The following is a 23,878-nucleotide window of genomic DNA, read 5'->3' as shown; positions in this document are numbered from 1 at the left end:
GGTACATAAGTCCCCAGAACCAGATGAACTGCATCCTAGGGTTCAGAAAGAGGGAACGGTAGAGGTTGTGGAGGCATTAGTAATTATCTCTCAAAAATCGGTGGATTCTTGCATGATGCTAAAATTACAAATATCACTTCACTCTTTAAAAAATAAGTAAGAAAATAGAAAATAAATTATAGAACAATTAGCCTGACGTTAGTGGTTGAGAAGATGCTGGAGGAAATTTTTAAGGATACGCTTATGGAATACTTGATGACCCAGGCCAAGACAGGGCAAAGTCAGCAAGCTTTCCTTCAGGGAAAATCTTGCCTGATGAACCTGTTGGAATTCTTTGAGGAGAAGACGAGAACGACAGATAAAGAAGTTGCAGTGGATGTTGTGCATTTGAATTTTTAGAATGTCTTTGAAAAGGTGTCACACATGAGGCAGCTGACCATACTAACCGCCCATGGTATTGAAGGAAAGTTACTAGCATCGTTAGAGCACTGGAAGATTGGTAGGATGCAGGGAGTGGGAATTAAAGAATCCTTTTCTGCCAGTGGCTGTCAGTGACGAGTGGTGTTCCGCAGGGTCGATGTTGGGAACTATTTTTTATGCCGTGCATGAATGATTTTGAAGATGGAATATATGGCTTTATTGCCAAGTTTGACGATATTTCGAAGATCGGTAGCCAGGAAGGTAGTGTTGAGGAAAGAAGGAGGCTGCAGAAGGACTTAGACGGATTGGGAGGATGAGCAGGAAAGTGGCAACTGAAATGGAATGTAGGAAACTGCATGGTCGTGCACTTTTGAAGAAGACATATATGTGAAGACTTTTTCTAAACGGAGAGAGAATCCGCAAATCTGGGATGCAAAAGGATTTGGGAGTTGTACAAAACATCCCTAAGGTAAACTTGCAAGTTAAGCCTATGGCGAGTTAGGCAAACGCAATGTTAGCATTAATGTCAACATTATAATTGAAAGCAGGGACGTGATGCTGAGTTTTATTCAGGTATTGGTGAGGCCACACCTTGATTACTGTGAACAGTTTTATGCTTCCAGTCTAAGAAAACATGTGCTCGCATTGAAGGGGGTTCAAAGGCGGTTCACAAAGATGATACCTGGAATGAAAGGGTTATTTGAGGAACATTTGATTGCTCTGAGTCTGTACCGCTGGGATTTAGAAGGATGAAAGGAGATCTGATTGAAACCTTCCGAATGTTGAAAGTTCTCGACAGAGTAGAGGTGGAAAGGATGTTGCTGATAGTGGGGAAGTCTAGGACAACAGGGCACAGTTTCAGAACCGAGGAGCGTCCATTTTAAACAGATGTGGAGAAACGTCTGTAAACAGAGGGTGGTAAATTTGTGGAATTTATTATACAGACAGTTTTGGAGGACATGCCATTTGGTGTATATAAAGTTGAGTTTGATAACTTCTTGATTGACCAGGACATTAAACGTTATGGGGAAAGAGCCGCGTACTCGGGCTGAGGAAGTGAAATTAATTACCCATGATTGAATGGCAGAGCACATTCTAAAGGCTATTTTTTTAATATTCATTTACAGGATGTAGACGAAGCCAGGATATGTTGCCCATCCCCAGCTACCTTTACGAAGGTGGTATTGAGCTACCTTCTTGAACCGTTGCAGTCCCCGACCTGCAGATACATCCTCAGTGCTGTTAGAAAGAGAGTTCCTTGATTTTGACCTAGCGACAAAGAAGGAACAGTGATACGTTTCCACGTCAGGATATTGAATAAATTGAAGGGGTATTTCCAGGTGGCGCTGATCCCAGGTCTCTCCTGTTCTCGTAATTTTAAATAGCAGTGGTTGTGGGTCTGGAAGGTGCTGTCTTAGAAACTTTGGTGTGCTGCTGAATTGCATCTTGTAGATAGTACACATTGCTGCAACTGTTTGTACATAGTGGAGGGATTGGATGCTGTGGAAGGGGTACCAATTATGTCGGCTGCCTTGTACTGGATGGTGTCAAGCTCCTTGCAATATGATGGAGCTGCGCTTATCCAGGTGAATGGCCAGTGTTCGATTACGCTCCTGACCTGAGTCTTGCAGACGGTAGACAGGTTTTGGGAAGTCAGGAGGTGAGTTATACTTCGTAGGATTCCTAACCTTTGACTTGTTCTAGTAGCCACGGTGTTCTATGGCTAGACCAGTTCAGTTTCCTGTCAATATTATCACCCACGATATTGATTGTAAAGGATTTATCGATGGCGATGAAACCGAATGTGAAGGGACGATGGTTAGAGCCTCTCTCGTTGGATATGGCCGTTTCCTGGTACTTGCGTTGCACAGATGTTACAAGTCTGGATATAGTGCAGATCCTGCTGCATTCGCGTATGAACTGCTTCACTATCTGGGGAGTCGCGAATGGTACATAGAAACATAGAAACATAGAAAATAGGTGCAGGAGTAGGCCATTCGGCCCTTCGAGCCTGCACCGCCATTCAGTATAATCATGGCTGATCATCCAACTCAGAACCCTGTACATGCTTTCTCTCCATACCCCCTGATCCCTTTAGCCACAAGGGCCACATCCAACTCCCTCTTAAATATAGCCAATGAACTGGCCTCAACAGTTTCCTGTGGCAGAGAATTCCACAGATTCACCACTCTCTGTGTGAAGAAGTTTTTCCTCATCTCGGTCCTAAAAGGCTTCCCCTTTATCCTTAAACTGCGGCCCCTGATTCTGGACTTTCCCAAAATCGGGAAAAATCTTTCTGCATCTAGCCTGTCCAATCCCTTTAGAATTTTATACATTTCAATAAGATCACTCCTCAATCTTCTATATTCCAGCGAGTATAAGACTAGTCGATCCAGTCTTTCTTCATATGAAAGTCCTGCCATCCCAGGCATCAATCTGGTAAGCCTTCTTTGTACTCCCTCAGTGGCAGGAAAATCTTTCCTCAGATTAGGGGACCAAAACTGCACACAATACTCCAGGTGTGGTCTCACTAAGGCCTTGTACAACTGCAGTAGAACCTCCTTGCTCCTGTACTCGAATCCTCTTGGTATGAATGCCAACATACCATTCGCCTTTTCACCGCCTGCTGTACCTGCATGCCCACTTTCAATGACTGGTGTACAATTACACCCAGGTCTCGTTGCACCTCCCCTTTTCCTAATCGGCCACCATTCAGATAATAATCTGTTTTTCTGTTCTTGCCACCAAAGTGCATAACCTCACATTTATCCACATTAAATTGCATCTGCCATGAATTTGCTCACTTACCTAACCTATCCAAGTCACTCTGCATCGTCTTAGCATCCTCCTCACAGCTAACACTGCCGCCCAGCTTCGTGTCATCCTCAAATCTGGCGATGCTGCATTTAATACCCTCGTCTAAATCATTAATATATATTGTAAACAACTGGGGTCCCAGCACTGAGCCTTGCGCTACCCCACTAGTCACTGCCTGCCATTCTGAAAAGGTCCCGTTTATTCCCACTCTTTGCTTCCTGTCTGCTAACCAATTCTCCACCCACATCAATACCTTACCCCCAATACCGTGTGCTTTAAGTTTGCACACTAATCTCCTGTGTGGGATCTTGTCAAAAGCCTTTTGAAAATCCAGATATACCTCATCCACTTGTTCTCCCCTATCCACTCTACTCAAAAAATTCTATAAGATTCGTCAGACATGATTTTCCTTTCACAAATCCATGCTGAGTTTGTACAGTCCGTGCAGAACATTGTGCAGTCATCTGCGAACGTCCTTACTGCTGACCTCATGATGGCAGGAAGGTCATTGATGAACCAGCTGCAGATGATTCGTCCTAGCACACTTCCCACAGGGACTCCTACAGTGATGCCATGAAGATGAGATTTTTGATCTCAAACTACTACAACCATCTTCCTTTCTGTCAGGTATGATTCCAACCAGCGTAGGATTTTCACTCCTAGTTCACATTGAGTCCATTTTAGCCAGGGCATTCTACTGCCATAAATAAACGGCCGAATGCTGCTCCAGGGTTTTTTGGTGTTAGGTTCTCATGGTCTTCCATCTCTTGCAAGAACTCAAGATTGCTGTCCACCGTCGTTCCCCAATCTTGAGCAACTTCGGCAAGAAGAAAAGAGAAATTCTTAGTCCATCACGCTCTGCGAAGCTTATGTAGACATTTTCAAGAATACTGTAGGGTGTATTAACTGCGAGAAGTAGTTCTGCTAGTTACTGATCAGAAGGGTGTGAATACTGTTCAAGGGTGGAAATTAATGTTTTGAATTTTTCGTTCTTCTTTCTTTGCAATTTTACTCTTTTTGGGAGGCAAGTACGGTTAACAAAGGAGCATGTGATTCACAAATAAAAATTTCCAGTTAAATTTATTAGAATTGTTGATTTTAATACATATTTACGTGAACAAAATTTTGGGACTGAATACCTTTCCAAGGTAATGCTTAAAGCAAAAATATCAAGATAGACACACGGCAAATTGCAGATACTAGAATACGGAGCAAAAAATTAATCTGTTGGAGGAACTCAGCATCTGTGAGAGGAAATGAATTGTGTACGTTTCGGGTAGAGAATCCATATCAGGACCTCATGCAATGTTTGTACTCCATAATTCCTTTCATCACACAGATCCTGAGATCCTGCAGCTTATTGTTTGTTGTTTAATATTAAGATACCTCGATATTTAGAGGGAATAATATTTAATTCAGATACTGACAGGAAAAATCGAATCTTAATACCTAGATTCTGAATGAAGAAGAAATTACTTTCAATATGTTTTATCGAGATTAACGCCACTCTGATATGAACAAAGGTTTTCAAACTACAAACTTTGTATTCGAAACTCAGCAGTAAAATGAACAAGAATTTTCATAAGGGCGCAAGATTTAGAATTTATAGAAAGAGAACCTGAGTTTACTCTCAGATCGAATATTATTGGCTATGTCTATGTAGATTAACATTGTTTTCTCTCCAAGCCCTTTGCTCGCAGCTGACGTTGGGGAGGACGTACAGAAGCCTTCGATGCTATATCACCTGGCTCTGGAACAGTCTCCAACTAGCGTGGATAGCTTCACTCACCTCAACACTGGACTGATTCCGCAGCCCATGGATTCGCTTCAAGGGCTCAACAATTCGTGCACTGGATATTATTAATTCATATATTTATTTATTTATTTATTTATTATGTTTTATTTTTATGTTTAGTTCAGTTCCGGCTTGCAAAACCTGAGGTACTGGCATAGCCACGCAAGCTCATTTCTCAAATGATAGAATATTTCGGACTATTCTAATGGGGGTTAGTATTGTGCCTTTGTGTCTATCCACAGATATTTCTGTATAGCCCTGTTTTTTTAATGGTATTGTGTACGGCATTTGGGATGACACCAGTTATAGATAATAATATCGGGACAATATATAACTTCGTCATGTTTTTCAATTTCCTCTTTTAATTCAGCATATTACTGTTTTTGCACATTTTGATGTCTGTACGTTATCTGTGTTTGGGATAGCTCTATCGATTAAATACGTTGTTCTTGCTTATTTATCCTATAGTATTATATCAGAAGTTTTTGTAGATTATTATTATTATTATTATTATTATTATTATTGCTATTATTATTATTATTATTGTATTCACACTGTCTTCATCTGCACTTTGGTAGCTTGTCAGTGTTTGTGTGTACTTTTCCATTGATTCCATTGTATTTCTTTGTTCTGCTGTGAATGTCTGAAAGAAAATGAATCTCCCGGTATTATATGGTGGCATACCCCTAGTTGGACATTGAACTCTTTTATGTTGCTGACATAACACGTGACATAAAACAGTGCAGCATATGAACAGGCCCTTCGGCCCCCAAATTACTGCCCTACGAATTGCTCTTCATAATCACTCTTCTAAACTATTCTCTTCAACCTATAAAATAACATATCCTCCTCACCACCGACATCAATCATCTGCGCTATGTTAAGAATCACTTAAACATACGTCTCCATTCTCACCCCGGTAGCACACTGAGTTACTCTCCATTCCCTAAGAAAGGTATCCGGCCAGAAACACCAAAGACTTCTGTTTTCCTGTTTTCCTGTTTTCGTGGCTGCTGCCTGACCTGTTGAGTTTTTCCGGCAACTTCCGTTGTTAAAGCATAACACCATAAGACCATAAGACAAAGGAAAACGATTCAGCCAATCGAGTCTGCTCCGACATTCAATTGTGGCTGATTTATAAGCCCTGGCATTGCCATTTTCCTGACTTCTCCCCATAATCTTTCACGTCCTCAATAATCAAGAATTTATGAACATCTGCCTTACAGAATTCCAGTGACCTGTCCTCCACAGCCGCCAGTGGCAACGAATTCCACAGATACACCACCCTGCGGCTGAAGAAATATCTCCTCATCTCCATTCTAAATGGATGTCACTCTGTCCTGAGGATGTACCATCTGGTCTCAGACTCACCCACTCTAGGAAATATCCTCTACACACCCAATCTATATTTTACGTTCTACATTCGATAGGTATCAATGAGATCCCCCCCCCCCCATTCTTCCAAATTACAGTGAATATAGGCACAGCACCGTTAAGTGTTCCTCAAACGATAAACCCTACATTCTCACAATTATTGTTGTAAACCACCATTGATTATTCTGCAATATCTGCACTTCCTTTCTTAGATAAGGACCCCAAAACTGCTCACGGTTCTCCAACAGAGGTCAGGGTCATATAAACTGCAATATTACATCCTTGTTTCTTTATATTCTACTCCTCTCGAATTCAATGTTAACATCACATCTGCCTTCCTCTTCACCGGCTCAGCCTACAAGATAACCTACAGCAATCTTGAAAGAGGACTCCCCAAGTCCCTCTACAGATCGGATTATTTTATTTTCTCCCCATTTCGAAAATAGACTACACTTTTATTTATTCTACCAAAATGCTCGCAAAGGACCGCGACTCGTCCACATCTGCCACTTGTTTGCTCATTCTCCTAATATCTGCAATTAATTCTGCAGCATTTTTGTAAGTCCTTCGGTAGCCGTTCTACTTCTTCAAACGACCTGCCCCTGCCCCAATCTCAACATCGTCTGAAAACTTTGCAACCAGGCATCAATTCAAAATTATTGACAAATAACGTAAAAAGTATCCGTCTCAATACACTCTCGACTACCAATCATCACCTGTAGAGAACGGGAAAGGCTCCTATTGTCACGGTCCGATCTGTGAAGTTCGCATTCCGGTTCACGGTTCGGCCGTGGTCTCAGGACTCCAGGTCTTCCAGCTGTCCCTTGTTTTGATTGAGTTAAGCATAGGCACCTGATTCCCATCTTGGGGCTTGGAATATAAGTAGCCTTGGGGTTGAGTGTAAGCTGCTGGTTTGTCTCGTCAGTCGCCCTTGGAGCAATCTGCTGACGGAAGGCCAGTGAAACCATTCGTGATCTTTACGCCTGGTTGGAGAACCACCCCTTCATGGAGCCTTGTTGACACTCATCGGAACAGTCATCGTGGTATAGATTTGGCCATTTCTGTAGCCAGCCAAGGTTGCTGGCAGCCCCGAGACGCAGAACCACCCTGGACTGAGCTCCTTTCCTGTCCTTGGAACCGATGGGAAAGCTAGGCCGTAATTGCTGTTGCCATGCGGTCGGTTCTGTCCCTCCCTGCCCTTGACTCCGTGGGGTGAATTTCGGCGTCCTGCCCAGCAGTTTGGGGTCCTGCCAGCAGTTCAGCGTCCCTCCCAGGAGTTCCGCATCTTGCCCAAGCCAGGCTCCAAGCACCCAAGCCTCGACGATCCCAAGCCAAGCTCCAAGAACCCAAGCCTCAAGGCCAAGACCCCAGCCTCCAAGCCTCTAGACCAAGAACCCAGCCTCCAAGCCTCTAGACAAAGACCCCAGTCTCCAAGCCTCTATACCAAGACCCCAGTCACGTCCTGCCCGTAGTCATGTCATGTCTTTGCCTTGTTCTGGGGCACGAGCTCGAGGCAAGACCCAGGTTCTGGGCCCTTGTCCAGTCGCTGGCCCGGAGCCCAAGCCCAGGCTGCTAGTGCATTGTTCCTTGTCCGGATTCCCCGTTTTTTCCATGCCCTAGCCCAAGTCTGCGTTCTTGTCCCTGCTCCTTGTCTGTATCCTGTCACGTCCCTACTCTAATCAAGTCCTGTTTCTTGTACTTCAGTGTCTGTGTCCCGGATTTGGGTCCGTTCCCAGCACCCCATTGTGACACCTTTATTCTCACCTGCCAAGCAACCAATGCTTTATCCATGCTGGAGTCTTTCCTGTAATAGTCGAAGCTTTTTAAGCAGTCTCATGTGCTGCACCTTATCAAAGTCCTTCTGAAAATCCAAGTGGAAAACATTAACCTATACTCATTTGTCCATCCATTTTCATCGTTTCTTCAAAGAATTCCAACAGATTTGTCAAGCAAACTTTTTCCTTAGGAATAAAATACTGACCACGGCCTACCTTATCATTGTACTCCAAGCACCCGAAAACCACATCGTTAACACACGAATCTAACGTCTTGCCAAACACTGAGATCAGACTTACTGGCCAATAAGTTTCTTTCTTCTGCCTCTCTCCCTTGTCGACGGCTAACTCGCATTATTCTTCTCCTCTGTCTTATGGTCTTATGGTCTTCTTGAAGTCTGGATTGATATTTGAGTTTTTCCAGTGTTCCACAACCGTACCAGATTCAATTGATTCTTGAACAATCATTACAAATGCCTCAACAATGATTTCAGCCACGCCTTTCAAAACACCGGGGTGTACACCATCTGATCCAGGTGTTTCAGTTTTCCAAGAACCTTCTCTCTAGTTATGGCAACGTCACACACTTCATTTTAACGCTAATTCCAAATGCATTTTCGCCTGTCTGTATTGGTTCTGCTATTCGGATGGGCAGATGTTCCGTCTGTGCCTCTCTTGTTGAGTGAAAATTCAAATGGTCTCAGGTAACGGCATTGCAACTCTGCATAACGGTGCTTCCCCGTTGAAAACCTGCCTTTTTCTTTGCACCCATGCAAATCTGTACTTTTTTCTTCCACCATGCAATATATGTACTTATGCGTATGACAATAAAACTTCGTTGACTTTGATCCTGAATTTGTGCATGGTCCAAGTATAACGGAGTAACAGTCATATTTTACTGACGTGTTAGCCTTTGGTAAATTAAGAGCCGTCATACGGTTCAATGTTCAAGATATAGAAAAAAAAGAAAATAAATTTTATAGGATACATTTTGTTAATTGTTAGAATATAATATTCCTAATTTCAGAATAAAAAGCTTCGTCCAAAATCACCAATACTTTATATCAACATAAATTTGAAATCCCTCAATAAGATAATTACAAAACTTATACCGACGGTGTACATTTTACCGCTTTAGGCTGCGTTCGAAAAGATATGTCTTGATCTTCCACGTCGACGTGGACGCTGATAACTCCGCCGAGGACAATATCAGCTTCCTTGGTAAAGCCGAGCAAACCAAAATCATCCCAGGGCTTGCAATTTGGTTCCTCCGTCAATCACATCGGATTTATTATCAAATGCCTGTGTTGTGATTTTTTAAAAGCTAACAGCAACAGCAGATCAATGCAATAGAATATATTGAAGAAAATAATAAACATTATAAAATATAAATAAATAAATAAGTAAATCCATTGCAGTACATATATATTGAAATAATAAATGTGAATAAGTGGTAATGGGTCATATGTCCTGGAGGAATCGGATGGCAGAGGAGAAGAAGCTGTTCCTGAATGGCTGTGTGTGTGCCTTCTGGCCTCTGTACCTCCTCCCTGATGGTAACAATGAGAAAAGAACATGCCTTGGGAACTGGGGGACCTTAATAATGGACGCTGTTTTTCTGAGTCACCGTTCTCTGAAGCTGTCCTGGGTACTTTGTATGCTAGAACCTAAGATGGAGCTGTCTAAATTTCCTACCGTCTGCTGCTTATTCTCCTGTACAGCGCACCACCCCCACCCCACATACCAGACACTGAGGCAACCTGTCCGACTGCTCTCCATGGTACATATATAGAAGTATTTGAGATTTTTGTTGAAATACCAAATCAGTTCAAAATCCTAATGAAGTATAGTTCCTGTCTTGCCTTCTTAAAAGCTGCAATGATACATTGGGAGCAGTTTAGGGCCTCAGAGATTTTGACACCAAAGAACTTGAATAAGACCATAAAACCATGAATTACAGGTAGCCGTAGTCGGCCATTCGGCCAATCGAGCCTGCTCCGCCATTCAATCATGAGCTGATCCTATTCCTCCAGTCATCCCAGTCCCCTGCCTTCTCTCAATACCCTTTGATTCCATGGGTAATCAAGAACCTATCCATCTCTGCCTTAAATACACTCAATGACCTAGGCTCCACAGTCGCTCATGACAACAAATTCCACAGATTTACACCCTCTGACTGAAGTAATTTCTCCGCATGTCTCTTTTAAATGGACGTCTTTCAATCCTGAAGTGGTGTCCTCTTGTCCTGGAATCCTCTACCATGGGAAGTAACTTCCCTATATCTAATCTGTTCAGGCCTTTTGACATTCGGAATGATTCTAAGAGTTCCCCCTTCATTCTCCTGAACTCCAGCGAACACAGCCCGAGAGCTGCCAGACGTTCGTCATATGTTAACTGTTTATTCCTGGAATCATCCTCGTGAATATTTTCTGAAACCTCTCCAATGTATTTTCTAAAATAAGGAGCCTAAAATTGCGCACAATACTCTGTGTGGTCTCACCAGTGACTTAATAGAGCCTTAACTTCACAGCCCTACTCTTATATACTATACCTCTAGAAATCAATACCAACATTGCAGTCGCCGTCTTCACAACCGACTCAACCTGGAGGTTAAACTTTAGGGTATCTTGCACATATATTCCCAAGTATTTCTCTCCGGCTTTAACAATATGATGCAACATTTAGGCGTAAGGGTACAGAAAACTAAGCCAAAACTGGAAAGCAACATGGCAAACACTTACACAGCCACAGTGAATTTCCCGGAAATTTAAAAAAAAACTGACTTAAGCTGGAATGTAAAAATATCCAAACAGCGCAGAAAATTAGCATGCCATATGTGATCTATTACGCCACGTTGAAATAGTCCGGTAAATTTCGTGCGAAAAGACAACGGCAAAGAAAACCAACGACCGACACCTAATGTAACTCAGGACACAGTAAAATGTTACTTCGGACAACACATCACACTCCAGGAGGATCATTTCGTTCCATAGTACATACTTTTGAAAGAGACGATGGAGATTTGATGAGCCAAATGGTACATATTAAGCACTGTAGCTGTGTAAGAAGGAGCACAGAGAGGCGGTGTTAGAGGGAACCAAACACTTGGCCACATTATTGCTGGTACTTTCGCCTGAAATTCTATCACCGTAACAATCAACTTGCCCAAGACACAGGAGACACAAAGGACGAAAGTAACGTACTGACGTAACTTACAGGATCATGCCGACGGTTCGCCAGTAAGGAGGTATTTGAGTCAGGTGGAATAACGACATCCATAATGTACTTAGAAAGTTTATTCCAAGGAGCAAGTCAGTGGGGATAGGTCAAGTGCGGTAAAAGGCACAATCGTTGATTTCTACGAGCACGGATGCAGTAGTCCGAAAGACATTGTTCGATGCTCTCTGTCTCTAAGTCTCTGGACTTATCTACCTTGGCTGATATTACGCGTACGGTGGTAACTAGAAAAATCAGTAATACAGTAGCCGTGCATTTCCCGCAGGTAATTAACGGAAGTATAAACACATACCAATATCATTGGGAATAGTTAATGGCAATGAAAAGGAATGTCTAGCAAGTACAAAAAGTGGAGATGAAGAGAGCTAGATCGATCGATAGATAAAGATTGAATCTGTAGATTTGTGCATGTGTGTGTGTGTGTGTGTGTGTGTGTGTGTGGATAGATAGAGAGCTAATTTGTGGGTGTGGGTGTGTGTATGTGCGTGTGTGTTTGTGTCTGTCTGTCTGTGTGTGAGAGAGAGAGAGAGAGTGCGTGTGTGTGGGGGGGGGTTGTGAGTGAGAAAAAGAGACAGACAGACAGAGAGTAAAAATCTTTCTGTTCGTCATAGAAACTGGATGATTGAATCAGGCATCGCAATGGGAGCTCTTTTTTTTTTATTTAGAGGTATTTATCACTCGTCGTTTCAAACTCGAGGACCCACTATAGTTTTCCTGTTCGATCACATCATCAACCTTTTTAGTAGGTGACAGAAGGAAATTTGGCATTTAAACTTAAAAATATATGTTGTTACCACTACACACACATTTTCATTAATTACCACTCAGCGATCAACAGACCAAACTATAGATCCCTCATTTATCTGACTTATTCAGCTGAAGGTGCGGATCCGTCATTCTGTCCAACTATCAGATCAGTCGTATTCCCTCACTATTAACCTGCCAATTCACAATATCATTCGTAACCACTGAGTCTCAGATGCGTCGAAAGTTACCCGGTCCCCGACGTTAGTAGTGAAATCTACCGAGCGGTTGCTATGCAAATCTTACTAACGGCAGACACAGACGATAGAACATGATATCGGTCACCCAAAGTTTACATAAACTAACAACTTTAATTAAGTTGTGTTCTAATTACTTGGTCAGTTCTACCTACCGTGGCTGAAAATGCAAAATATTTGCAAAAGACTGATTCCCATATGCACACGAAAACATATTGTGAAGTGCATGGGCTATGTCATAAGTACCGTCATAAATTTTGTTGGTCACCCGCTGCTGAGATGTGTAGGTGCATGTGTCAAACATAGTTTGTAGGCTCTCCATTCCTATATATTGACGAGTCTGTGCGAGGACGTTTTGGTCCCTAGGTTGTTATCTTTTCCTTTCAGGCTACAGCCAAAATTCTTTCACTAAAAGGTGAGGACTCGTTAGGCAGACGGATGAAGACTCGTTAATAATCTTTGAAACCCTGGTAATCATGTTAAGTATGCCATCCCCGATGGGACTTGCAACGAAGCATTTACCATCTGGAGACCGAAGCGAAGTAGCGATCCATGCCTCACTGTCCACCCACTGAATGCCAAGTCTGCTCTGTCGGGCAATTTCCCTCAATAAAAAGGCCATACTGCCTTAAGCGTGAAATACCAGCATAAAATTCGTGGACGCTGTCGGTGTAATGCACATAACACAAAGTAATCGTTCTCTCGAATACGTCCTTTGGAAAATATCGGAGAATGCGATGAAAAACCCCAAGCTGCTCAACCTTCTCAGTGAAAGTCTGCATCCCAAATTTTCCATAAACGCGTAGGATCTGTTGAATGAAGTATGAAGATTCACACCGGTTACTGAAGCAGGTACAGGTGGACATGCTTGCTGCATGAAGGATGGTCACCAGTGGTGTTCCACGGGGATCTGTCTTGCGCCCCCTGCTCGTTGTGCATTTTAGAAATACCCTGGATGAGGAACTAGAAGGGTGGGTTAGTACGTTTGCTGGTGACACAAAAGTTGACGGTGTTGTGGACAGTCTGGGTGGTTTACAGAGTTTACAGCGCGACATCCATGGGTCCAGAACATGGCTGTGAAGTGGCAGGTGGAATTCACCCCAGAAAAGTATGAAGTGGCTCATTTCGTTCGGTTAAATTGGAAGACACGTTGTAATATTAATGTTAAGTCTCCTGGCAGTGTGAAGGATCAGTGAGGTCTTGCGGTCCGTGTCTATAGGACACTTAAAGTTGCTGTACAGGTTGACAGTGTTGTTAAGTAAATGTGTGGTTTGTTGGCCTTCATCCACTGTGAGATTGAAATCGAGAGCGGGGCGGTAATGTTACAGCTATATAACAATTTAGTTAAACTCCACTTAGAGCACTGTGTTCAGTTTTGATCACCTCACTGCAGGAATCATTTGGATATTATAGAAAAAAGTGTAGAGGAAATTTATAAGGGTTTTACCTGGATTGGAGAGCATGCCTTATGAGTATAGCTTGAGTGAACTTGGCCTTTTCACCTTGGGGCGACGGAGAATGAGAGGTGACCTGATAGACGTGTATAAGATGATGAGAGGCACTGATCGTGTGGATAACCAGAGGCTTTTTCCCTCAGGGCTGAAATGGCTAATACGAGGGGTACATTATAAAGGTGCTTGGAAATAGGTACGAGGGATTTGAGATAAGCTGGGTGCGTGAAATATACTGCCAGCGACGGTAGTGGAAACGTATACAATAGGGTCCTTTAAGATACTCTTAGATAGGTACACGGAGCTTAGAAAAATAGATGGCTATTCGGTAGGGAGATTCTAGACAGTTTTTAGAGTAGGTTACATGGTCGGGCAGGCGTTGTGGGCTGAAGAGCCAGTAATGTGCAGTAGATTTATACTTTTATGTTTCTATAGTCAGAAAGTACAATGGAAATAGAAAATTAGTTCGATCGCGGGTATGGAGAAGGATGAACACTATCTACGGAGAACCACAACTAACGTATTCCACACTATTAGAGTCATAGACTTGAACGGTAAAGATACAGACATTTCGGTCCTACCCTTGAATGACAAGCGACATATCCACTGAGCGAGCTGAATTTGGTCCATGTCAATTCAAACCTTACGTCGAAGTGTTTTCTAAATGTTATAATTGCACTTAGCTCAAACCTCAGCTCATTTTATCTATCCGGACCCCCCGGTGCAAAAAATGTGCCCCTCAGTTTTCTGTTGAATCTTTCCCTATTCATGTTAAGCTGATATCCTGTTTTCTTAAATTCCTCAATCGAAGAGAAAACAAATGCTTTGAAATCGCCGCGTGTCTGATATCACGTTTTTATACCGTATGAAAGAATAGACAAAAATCTTGTAAACAATGAGAGAACCCGTGATAATATTTCGAGCCAATGGCCATTCGCTATTGTTTTAGTTCTATCTAAATTTTCTATTTTCATTTCGGATTTCAGGTCTCGCCAGCATTCTGATTTCTGACAATTTTCTATTACAAAATTAGGAAAGGCAAGAGCCTAAGGACCTATCCTCATTACTTTACCTTTGTCCAGTATCCTGACAGCATTCCCACATGAAACAGTTAAATATCATATGCTTAACACTAGTGTCTTCCAATACGACCACGCACTTGGTGTTGTTTTGAGGCTTGCCTACCTCAGTGAACCAGAGAACTCTATTGACTGTAGTAAAGTCTTAATATTCGGCTGTTAGTAGAGTCACCCGTGCCAAAAAGGGCAAAGGGAGAAAGGCCAGACTAAAACCGTTAGACCATAAGATTATAAGATATATAAGCAGAAACAGGACATTCAGCCGATCGAATCTGCTTCGCCATTTTATCATAACTGATTCGGATCCCAGTCAATCCCATACATCTGCCTTCTCGCCATATCTTCTGATGCTCTGACCAAACAGAAAACTACGAACTTCCGCCTTAAAGATAAGTCCGCCTCAGACTACAGCATAGCATTCCACAGTGCACTCCAGCTTACAAAAATCCTCCTTACCTATGTTCTAAAAGGTCGCCCGCTCAAGTTTGAGACTATGTCCTCTAGTTCTAGACACCTCTACCATAGGAATCATCCTCTCCACATACAGCTTATTTAGTCCCTATAATATTAGGTAACTTTCAATGATATCCCCCCGCATTGTTCTAAATTCTAGTGAGTACTGGCATAAATCTGCTTAAAACTCTTCATGTCTTAAACTGTTAATTCCTGGAATTATTCTCCTGACTCGCTCCAATGATAACACGTCCTTTCAGAAATATAGAACAGACTAGGGACAATACCCCAATTGCGGCCTGACCAGTGTCTTACAAAGCCTAAGAATAATTACTTCGATTTTATATTCTATTCCCCAAGAAATAAATGCCAACATGGTATTCACCTTCTTTACCACTGACTCAACCCGTGAATTAACGTTCTGGGAGTCTCGTACGAAAACACCTAACTCCCTCTGCTCCTCTGGTGTTTGCACCTTCTCCTCGTTTAGAGAGTAATCCGCTTTATTATTCCTTTCACCAAAATACATATTTGTACATTTCCCCAATGTAGTATTTCATAAGTAGTGGGTAGTGGCTGCATATGTCACTATTACAGGGCGTGACGACCCTACCTTACACGAGTCCCGGGCTCAGCTGGCTCCGGCTGACAGTAGCCGGTATGGGCCCATTTCCAGCGTTACGGCTCCCACTGCCTTGTGTGTGTCTTCGGGAGAAGAGAAGGCTAAGCAGTAAACTCTACACAACTCTGGAGTGGAGCCTCTAAGGCGGTTGGATGACGTATCACGTCACCTCCCGGCAGCTCCTGCAGCTAAACTGGTGCCAAATGTACTGCTTTGCATTCCTTTGGACCACATCCGCGAGGCCGAGATGGGGATATTGATGTCCGGGCAGCCCAGGATCTCCATATTTATTGCCCAGGTCTGTGCCCCGGAACGGCCGCATCCATTGTGTACTTAGACAGATGGAGCCATGATAATGATGTATTCCATGTGTCACTTTTTGACCACTGTTCTAATTTGTATAAATCCTACTGTAATCGCGTTACTTCCTCAGCACTACTTACCCCTCCCCCATCATCGTATATTCCGCAAACTTTGCCATAGAACCATTAATTCCATTATACAAATCATTCATAAAAAATATGAAACGGAGCGGACCCGATCTGGATATCTATGTAACAACAGTAGCCACTGGCAAACAATCGGAAATAGCACACTTTATTCCCAGTAGCTGCCACTTTTCTGTCAGCAATTACTCTGTCCATGGCAGTATCGGTCATGCAACTACATAGGATTTTATCATGTGGCACCTTACAAAATGCCTTCTGAATATCCCAGTAAATTACCTCCACCGTCCCTCCTTTGTTCACCCTCTTTGCTACTTCCTCGAAGAACTCTAACAAATTTGCCATGCTAGATTTCCCTTGGTAGAAAACGTTACTTTATCATTAGTTTCCAAGTACACCTAATTGGCTTGCCTGCAGAAGGCAGAGGGTGGTGGTGGAGGGAGTACATTCATATTGGATGATTGTGACTAGTGGTGTCCCACAAGGATCTGTTCTGGGGCCTCTACTTTTCGTGATTTTTATTAACGACCTGGATGTTGGGGTAGAAGGGTAGGTTGGCAAGTTTGCAGAAGACACAAAGGTTGGTGGCGTTGTAGATAGTGTAGAGGATTGTCAAAGATTGCAGAGAGACATTGATAGGATGCAGAAGTGGGCTGAGAAGTGGCAGATGGAGTTCAACCCGGAGAAGTGTGAGGTGGTACACTTTGGAAGGACAAACTCCAAGGCAGAGTACAAAGTAAATGGCAGGCTACTTGGTAGTGTGGAGGAGCAGAGGGATTTCGGGGTACATGTCCACAGATCCCTGAAAGTTGCCTCACAGTTGGATAGGGTAGTTAAGAAAGCTTTTGGGGTGTTAGCTTTCATAAGTCGAGGGATAGAGTTTAAGAGTCGCGAGGTAATGATGCAGCTGTATAAAACTCTGGTTGGGGCCACACTTGGAGTACTGTATCCAGTTCTGTTCGCCTCAATATTGGAAGGATGTGGAAGCACTGGAAAGGGTACAGAGGAGATTTACCAGAATGCTGCCTGGTTTAGAGAGTGTGCATTATGATCAGAGATTAAGGGAGCTAGGGCTTTACTCTTTGGAGAGAAGGAGGATGAGAGGAGACATGATAGAGGTGTACAAGATAATAAGTGGAATAGATAGAGTAGATAGCCAGTGCCTCTTCCCCAGGGCACCATTGCTCAATACAAGAGGACATGGCTTTAAGGTAAGGGGTGTGAAGTTCAAGGGGGATATTAGAGGAAGGTTTTTTACTCAGAGAATGGTTGGTGCGTGGAATGCACTGCCTGAGTCAGTGGTGGAGGCAGATACACTGGTGAAGTTTAAGAGACTACTAGACATGTATATGGAGGGATTTAAGGTGGGGGCTTATATGGGAGGCAGGTTTTGAGGGTCGGCACAACATTGTGGGCCGAAGGGCCTGTACTCTGCTGTACTATTCTATATCTATATCTATATTTTTCTTCTGTTATGTATGCGGCTAACAACATCTATGACTGAACTTCAGACATTCGTGTTATTGCCACTCTCCAGTTGCTAAGGGCTATTTAATTATGCGAATATATTACCGGGAGGCAATATTCTGTCTATGTCCGGTGACCGATCGTAATTTAATTCTGCCGTACGTCGGAATAGACGCAAAAATTGCCCCCCCCCCCCACGAAAAGCATAAACAGACCGCCATACTCCTTTAATGAATACCATAAAAACACGTATTTACGTCTGATTTCAAGGAACACAACGTGGAGAAAGCGTGTGTGTGTGTGTGTGTGTGTGTGTGTATGAGAGAGAGAGAGAAGGAGATACAGGCAGAGAGACAGGCAGACATTCAGTCACGGGCAGAGAGAGACAGGGATAAATAGATATGATCTTAGAAGGTAGAAAGGTGGATTGGTACGGTGGATTTGAATTTTAAAGTGTTATGGAATCTCGCTGCTAGACAGTGGTGTCCATGAATTCGTCCTTTCCTAACCTGGGTCCACCCGACGTTGATATTTGATCATGTCATGAAACTCAATTATAATGCTGTTTCCGTGACAAGCTTGGCACTTAAGTTTAGAAATTATTTTCTTAAAGCTGCAAATACGTTTTCGCACATTACCTGACTGCGACTACCAGTCCACACAATCGATCCCTCATCTATTATAACTTGTGCAGCCAAAGGTGCAGATCCGTCATAATATCCAACTATCAAAACAGTGTTCTTTCCCTCGTTATTCACCTGCCGGTTCACAATATCGTACGTAGCCATCGAATCTCCGTTTTCGTCGAAATTTACTCTTTCCCCGATCTTACTAGAGAAATTAAGTGTTTGCATTTAATGCAAAACCTGCCAGAGGAAGACACAAAGAGTAAAATGTGGCATGGGTCACTTACCGGTTTGCAAATACAAAGAATTTTTGTTGCTAAACACAAGCTATTTTGCGGATGCTGGAAATCGAAAGCAACACGCAGCTAACACTGGAGGATCCCACCAGGGCAGGCGGCACCAATGGAAATGAACAAACAGTCGGCGTTACGGGCCGAGTGTTTTCATTAATATTGAAAAAGAAAGCGGAAGATGCTATAATAAGAAGTTGGGTATGTGTGGCGGAGGGCGGGGAATGGGGAAGGAGGTCAAGAAATTGGCAGATGAAGCCAGCTGGTCAGAGGAAAGGGGAATGAAGTCAGAAACTAGGAAAATGTTCAGTGAATTGTGTTCGAATTTCTTGGTCCATTCTACGTAGCTGCCACGGCTGAAAATTTGAAAGGTTTGCGCAAGACTGATTCAGAAACGGACCTTCACCGCTTTTACAGGAGAACATATTATGAAGTGCATGGGCTATGGCATGAGTAGCCTTATAAACTTTGTTAGTCACCCTCAGCTGAGGTGTGTCCGTGTAGGTGTTAAACACAGTCTTTAGGCTTTCCATCCCAGTATATTGACGAGGCTGCGCGGTCGCCGTTGCGCTCTCTGTGTTATTGACTATTCCTTTCCAGTTACAGCCGAAGGTCTTCTCCCAAAATTTTTCCACTAAAACATTACCGGGATAGACAGACGGATGAAGATCCGTTAAGAACTCCTTAAATCCAGCGATATTTACATTACGAATGGCGAGTCCGATGGCCCCAGTAACGAATCCTTTAGTGTCCTCTAGAGGCAGAAGCGAAGTGGTGATCCAAGCCTCACTTCCCACCCACTGAATGTCAGTAATCTTTTGTCGAACAATTTCCCTCAACAAAATGGTCACATCGCCTTGAGCAAGGAAAGCAACCACGACTTTCGTGGACGCTGTCCGAATAACGCGGACTACACGATTAATCTTTCTCTCGAGTACGTCCTGTGGAACAACTCAGAGAAAGTAATGCAAACCCCAAGCTGCTGAACCGTCTCCGTGAAGTCCTGCATCCCTAAGTTTCCGTAATCGTTGTCGCTCTTCACCGTTCCAATCCAAGTCCATCCAAACCGCTTGACAAGCTGGGCCAACGCTTTGGCCTGGAAGTAATCGCTTGGGATCGTCCGAAAGAAGGAGGGGAATTCCCGCCGGTTGCTGAGACAAGCACATGTAGAGAAATAGCTAACCTGGTCAGAAGCCACAATGGAAATAGGAAAAAGGAAACAGTGAAAACAGAAACAAAGTGCGATATCTACAAACACGTTGCTACAATTGACATATTACTCATATGTTAAGATTCATAGAGCAGTGCAGCACGGATATGTGTCTTCTGACCCAACTCCATGGCAACCTGTAAGCCCACTAAGCTGGCATTCTCCTGTTGTAGGCCATCTCTACAATTTTTACAATTTTGTAATTCTGCCCTCTCTACAATTTTTTTTCAATTTATGAAAATATCCAAATGTCTGCTAAATGTTGTAATTATACCACGCTCATCCACTTCCTCTGGCAGCTCATTCCATATACCCGTGCCCTCGGTGTGAAAATATTTCGCCTCAGATTCCCTTTAAAGCTATTCTATCTCATCCTCAACCGATTCCCTCTGATTCCTTATTCTCCCACCCCGGGAAATATCACCCTATTCATAGATAGAATGGAGGAAATCGTCCCAGTTCAGGCAGTCAGAGGACAGCATCCGAGGAAACCTTCGGATCAGTGACCAATCACTACTTTTATTTGAGCACTGTCAGCATTTTCTATTTTTAATTTCAGATTTCCCCTGAGTAGTCAGGATTAACGGTGCTTTGAGCTTTTTTTTTCTGGAAGGGTGCCACGCATTATACATAATAGAGATTTGCAAAAGAGGGCTCTGCAGCTACGTGGATCATTTCATCTTTCACTTGTTTATACAGTACATATCTCCGTACTATGGCAAACTTAAGTGTGGCATGGCTAATTGAAATACAGTCCCTGATGTAAATGGATGCACCGGGATATCAAGCTCCATAGATAGTAAATATATCACGCCAAAACCGGATCGCTTTCCCCTGTGTAACAGGTCATGGTGCACGAAGAAGACATGCTTAATGCTCTTGTAAAAAAAACTCTAAATAATTCACGCTTAATTGGCTTTTCATTAGGATACGTGTATTTGACGCGTGTATGCTGTCTGAAAGTAAGGCTTTCATTGCACCTGTGCATAGATGTCCTTATGCATGATGACAATAAATAGATTTTGACGCTTAAAGAAGAAATTTTGACGCTCGAATGTTTCTCATAATGTTTTACTTTAAGTTGCTGCTGTCTAAGTAATTGATCAATACATAGGACATTTGTTATACATTGCCCCCAAAAGCACTAATAAGCCAAATATAGCAGCGATCAGTTAATGCAAATACAAGAGACAGCACACGCTGGAATCTCGAGCAACAAACAAGGTGCTGGGGTAAATCAACAGGCTATTCAGCGTCTATAGAGGAAGGTGGACAGTTAACGTTTTGGACTGAACACCCTTCATCTGAATCAGCAATGACTGGTCGCTTCTTCAACACTGTCGTTATGCCTGTTCAGCGAACATGAAGAGTCTACACCCGAAACGTTAGCGGTTCATTTCCTTTCACGGACGCAGCCTGATCCGCTACGCTTCTCCAGTATCTTAATTGTAAGACGAGTTATTGATGCTGCTATCTCACACCACTTTTCGACCCCCACCTCTATAGATGCTTCTGTGCAGTGTGGACGTTTTACCTGTGGCCTCAGTGTTTTCTCCTGCGTTCTGGTAAAATGTTCGTATTCGTGACGTACGTCAAAGTATAGCTAATGGAGAGCTGAGAGATGCAAAATATTACAGGACTGGTGGAGCAAGAGTGGAGATTGAGTGATTGTTCAAATGGGATCAAGCAGGACATAATATGCAGAATGGTCTCTTGCAATGTGGGATTATGTATTATATAAAACAAAGAATAGTTATTCAAATTTGGAACATCTTAACAGTAAATAAGCTAATATACTGCAATGGAAATCATAAAAAAAAACCAGCATTTCAGCAAGAAGAAATAAGAGCACGAGGTTTTGTACGGGCATAGCTCAACTATGACGGCTTGAGAAGAGAATAATAAGACTCTAGAAGTTAAAGTCTGGTCTTACCATGGGAAGGTTGAAAGGACCTATTGAAGTCGCAACTGCCATGGACTGCGAAGATCCTCCATCACCCACGATGGCGGGGACTAGTGAGCGCGAGGGACAGGATGGCTGCGGGAATGTTGGGTCCAGTCCGTTTATCATTTCGAAAACAGCTTTTACTGATAGTGAGGCTGATTGCACGAATCATAAATCCTGTAACCCAGTGTAATATTGGGAAGCAGAACGGGATTCCGGTTTACCTCTTCAATCGCAAATATCATCGCCTGTATGAAACGGAATTGACCGAGTACAAAACTGTAGGGCAGACAGAGATACACGGTAAGTTGGTGAACTGGAAAATTGGTTTATGACTATCACGTGCACAGTGAAAAAACTTCTTTGCATGCCGTCCATGCAGATCATGTCAATACGACAGTAGGTTGAAATAGCTGAAGGGAAAACAGAAAAAGGCGTCAGTGTCACAGACAAAGTATAGTGAAGGCAGGCACTAAGGCACAAAGCCATAACGTGGTAAGTATGAGGTCAAGATACCATTTTGTGATACTAAAGGAACGATTAATAGTCTTCTAATAGCGGGTTAGAGACGTTTCCTGAACCTGGCGCTATATATTTTCAGACTTTCGTATCTTCATCCTGATGTGTGGATGGGCAGAGAGGAGAAGGGTGTATAACTGGAGTTGTTGGAGTATTTTTACTGGCGAATTAGAACTAATGCTCACCGATTGTTTATCTTCAGCGTTCTTTCATTTCAAACAAAGGCAATCATCTGATGAACAATGATGGCAGTTTATTAAAGTAAAAGTTTGGTGAACACCTAATAACAGAAATCAAAAACCTAGTCATCCTTGCTGAAATAGAAAGAGATAACTTCAGGTCGTAGATCCTTACCAAGAAAAAAAAGAGAAAGCAACTTTTTTTTAATTTAGCATTTTTTATTTATTTTTCTGGGTTTTAATCAATTTGTTGGGGTAGATACGCTTTGCTTTCAGAAGATAAAGACACTTTGATTCGCGTCGCCAAGCTGTCCAAAAATAAACTCTGACCTGGAGCAAAAGGTGAACCGCTGGAGAACGACAACGAGTCAGGCAACATCTGTAGAGGGAAGTGTACAGCGGACGTGTTGTCTGCTCCGGTTGTAATCGCGGTGCTTTCGCTATTCAGTTATTAAACAAAAGTATACTTTCGTATTTAGCTGGATTCAACACACAGTTACGGATCTAAATTTATGCAAGTTAAACGTTAACATCGGGTTGTTTGCGTTGATTATAATTTCTTGTATTTTTATCAAATCAGCCTGGTGCTGGGACAGATGTTACGGGTGCTTTAACACAACAAACAATAAGAACTCCAGTTAAAAGACCTTTGGCATTTGGTGGTGGTAACCTCAAACTCTTTATAGGGACACTGGCATCAAAAGAGAGACTACCATTTTGAGGTCTCAACCTGAAAAATGGACGGTTTATTTTCCTCCAATTATGATGCCACGCCTTCTGATTTCCTCAATTATTTCGTATTTTTGCTCACGAATCATTATTGCTATTTTAATTAAGAATTCATGTCACTAATCAAAAATGTAATTGGGTACTTTCGGGAAAAGTTCTCAAATTTTGAAATGCCTGCTTCGCTGCTGCTGCTACTGTGTAGTCCAGAATCTTCGGAGGAAAAGGCTCCGAGTTCTCGGCTTTGCTTGTTGCTCAGTGGCCGGGGCGAATCGAAGCGCTCGGCAGAGGATGGTGCTCGGAGGGGCTGTGTCGAAGGGGCTGGTCGGAGGGTCGAAGTTTTCGGACGGACTCAGAGTCCGCTGCGGTCGGGTGCATCCAATGGTGCTGCATCGGCAAATTGGCGGCACTTGGAGGTTCATGGCAGGGAGAGTTTCTCCCTTCTA

At 42.9% G+C, this 23,878-nt stretch overlaps 1 pseudogene; it reads right to left on the bottom strand.

Moving 5' to 3' along the window:
* Positions 1 to 7,383: 7,383 nt before the first annotated feature.
* Positions 7,384 to 22,253, bottom strand: LOC134345065 (vomeronasal type-2 receptor 1-like; annotated as a pseudogene).
* Positions 22,254 to 23,878: the final 1,625 nt, after the last annotated feature.

This window comes from Mobula hypostoma, chromosome 4, assembly GCF_963921235.1.
Source record: "Mobula hypostoma chromosome 4, sMobHyp1.1, whole genome shotgun sequence".
Classification (NCBI taxonomy): Eukaryota; Metazoa; Chordata; class Chondrichthyes; order Myliobatiformes; family Myliobatidae; genus Mobula; species Mobula hypostoma.
Note: the sequence above shows the minus strand (reverse complement) of the source record. Positions and strands in the feature narration are given on the sequence as shown.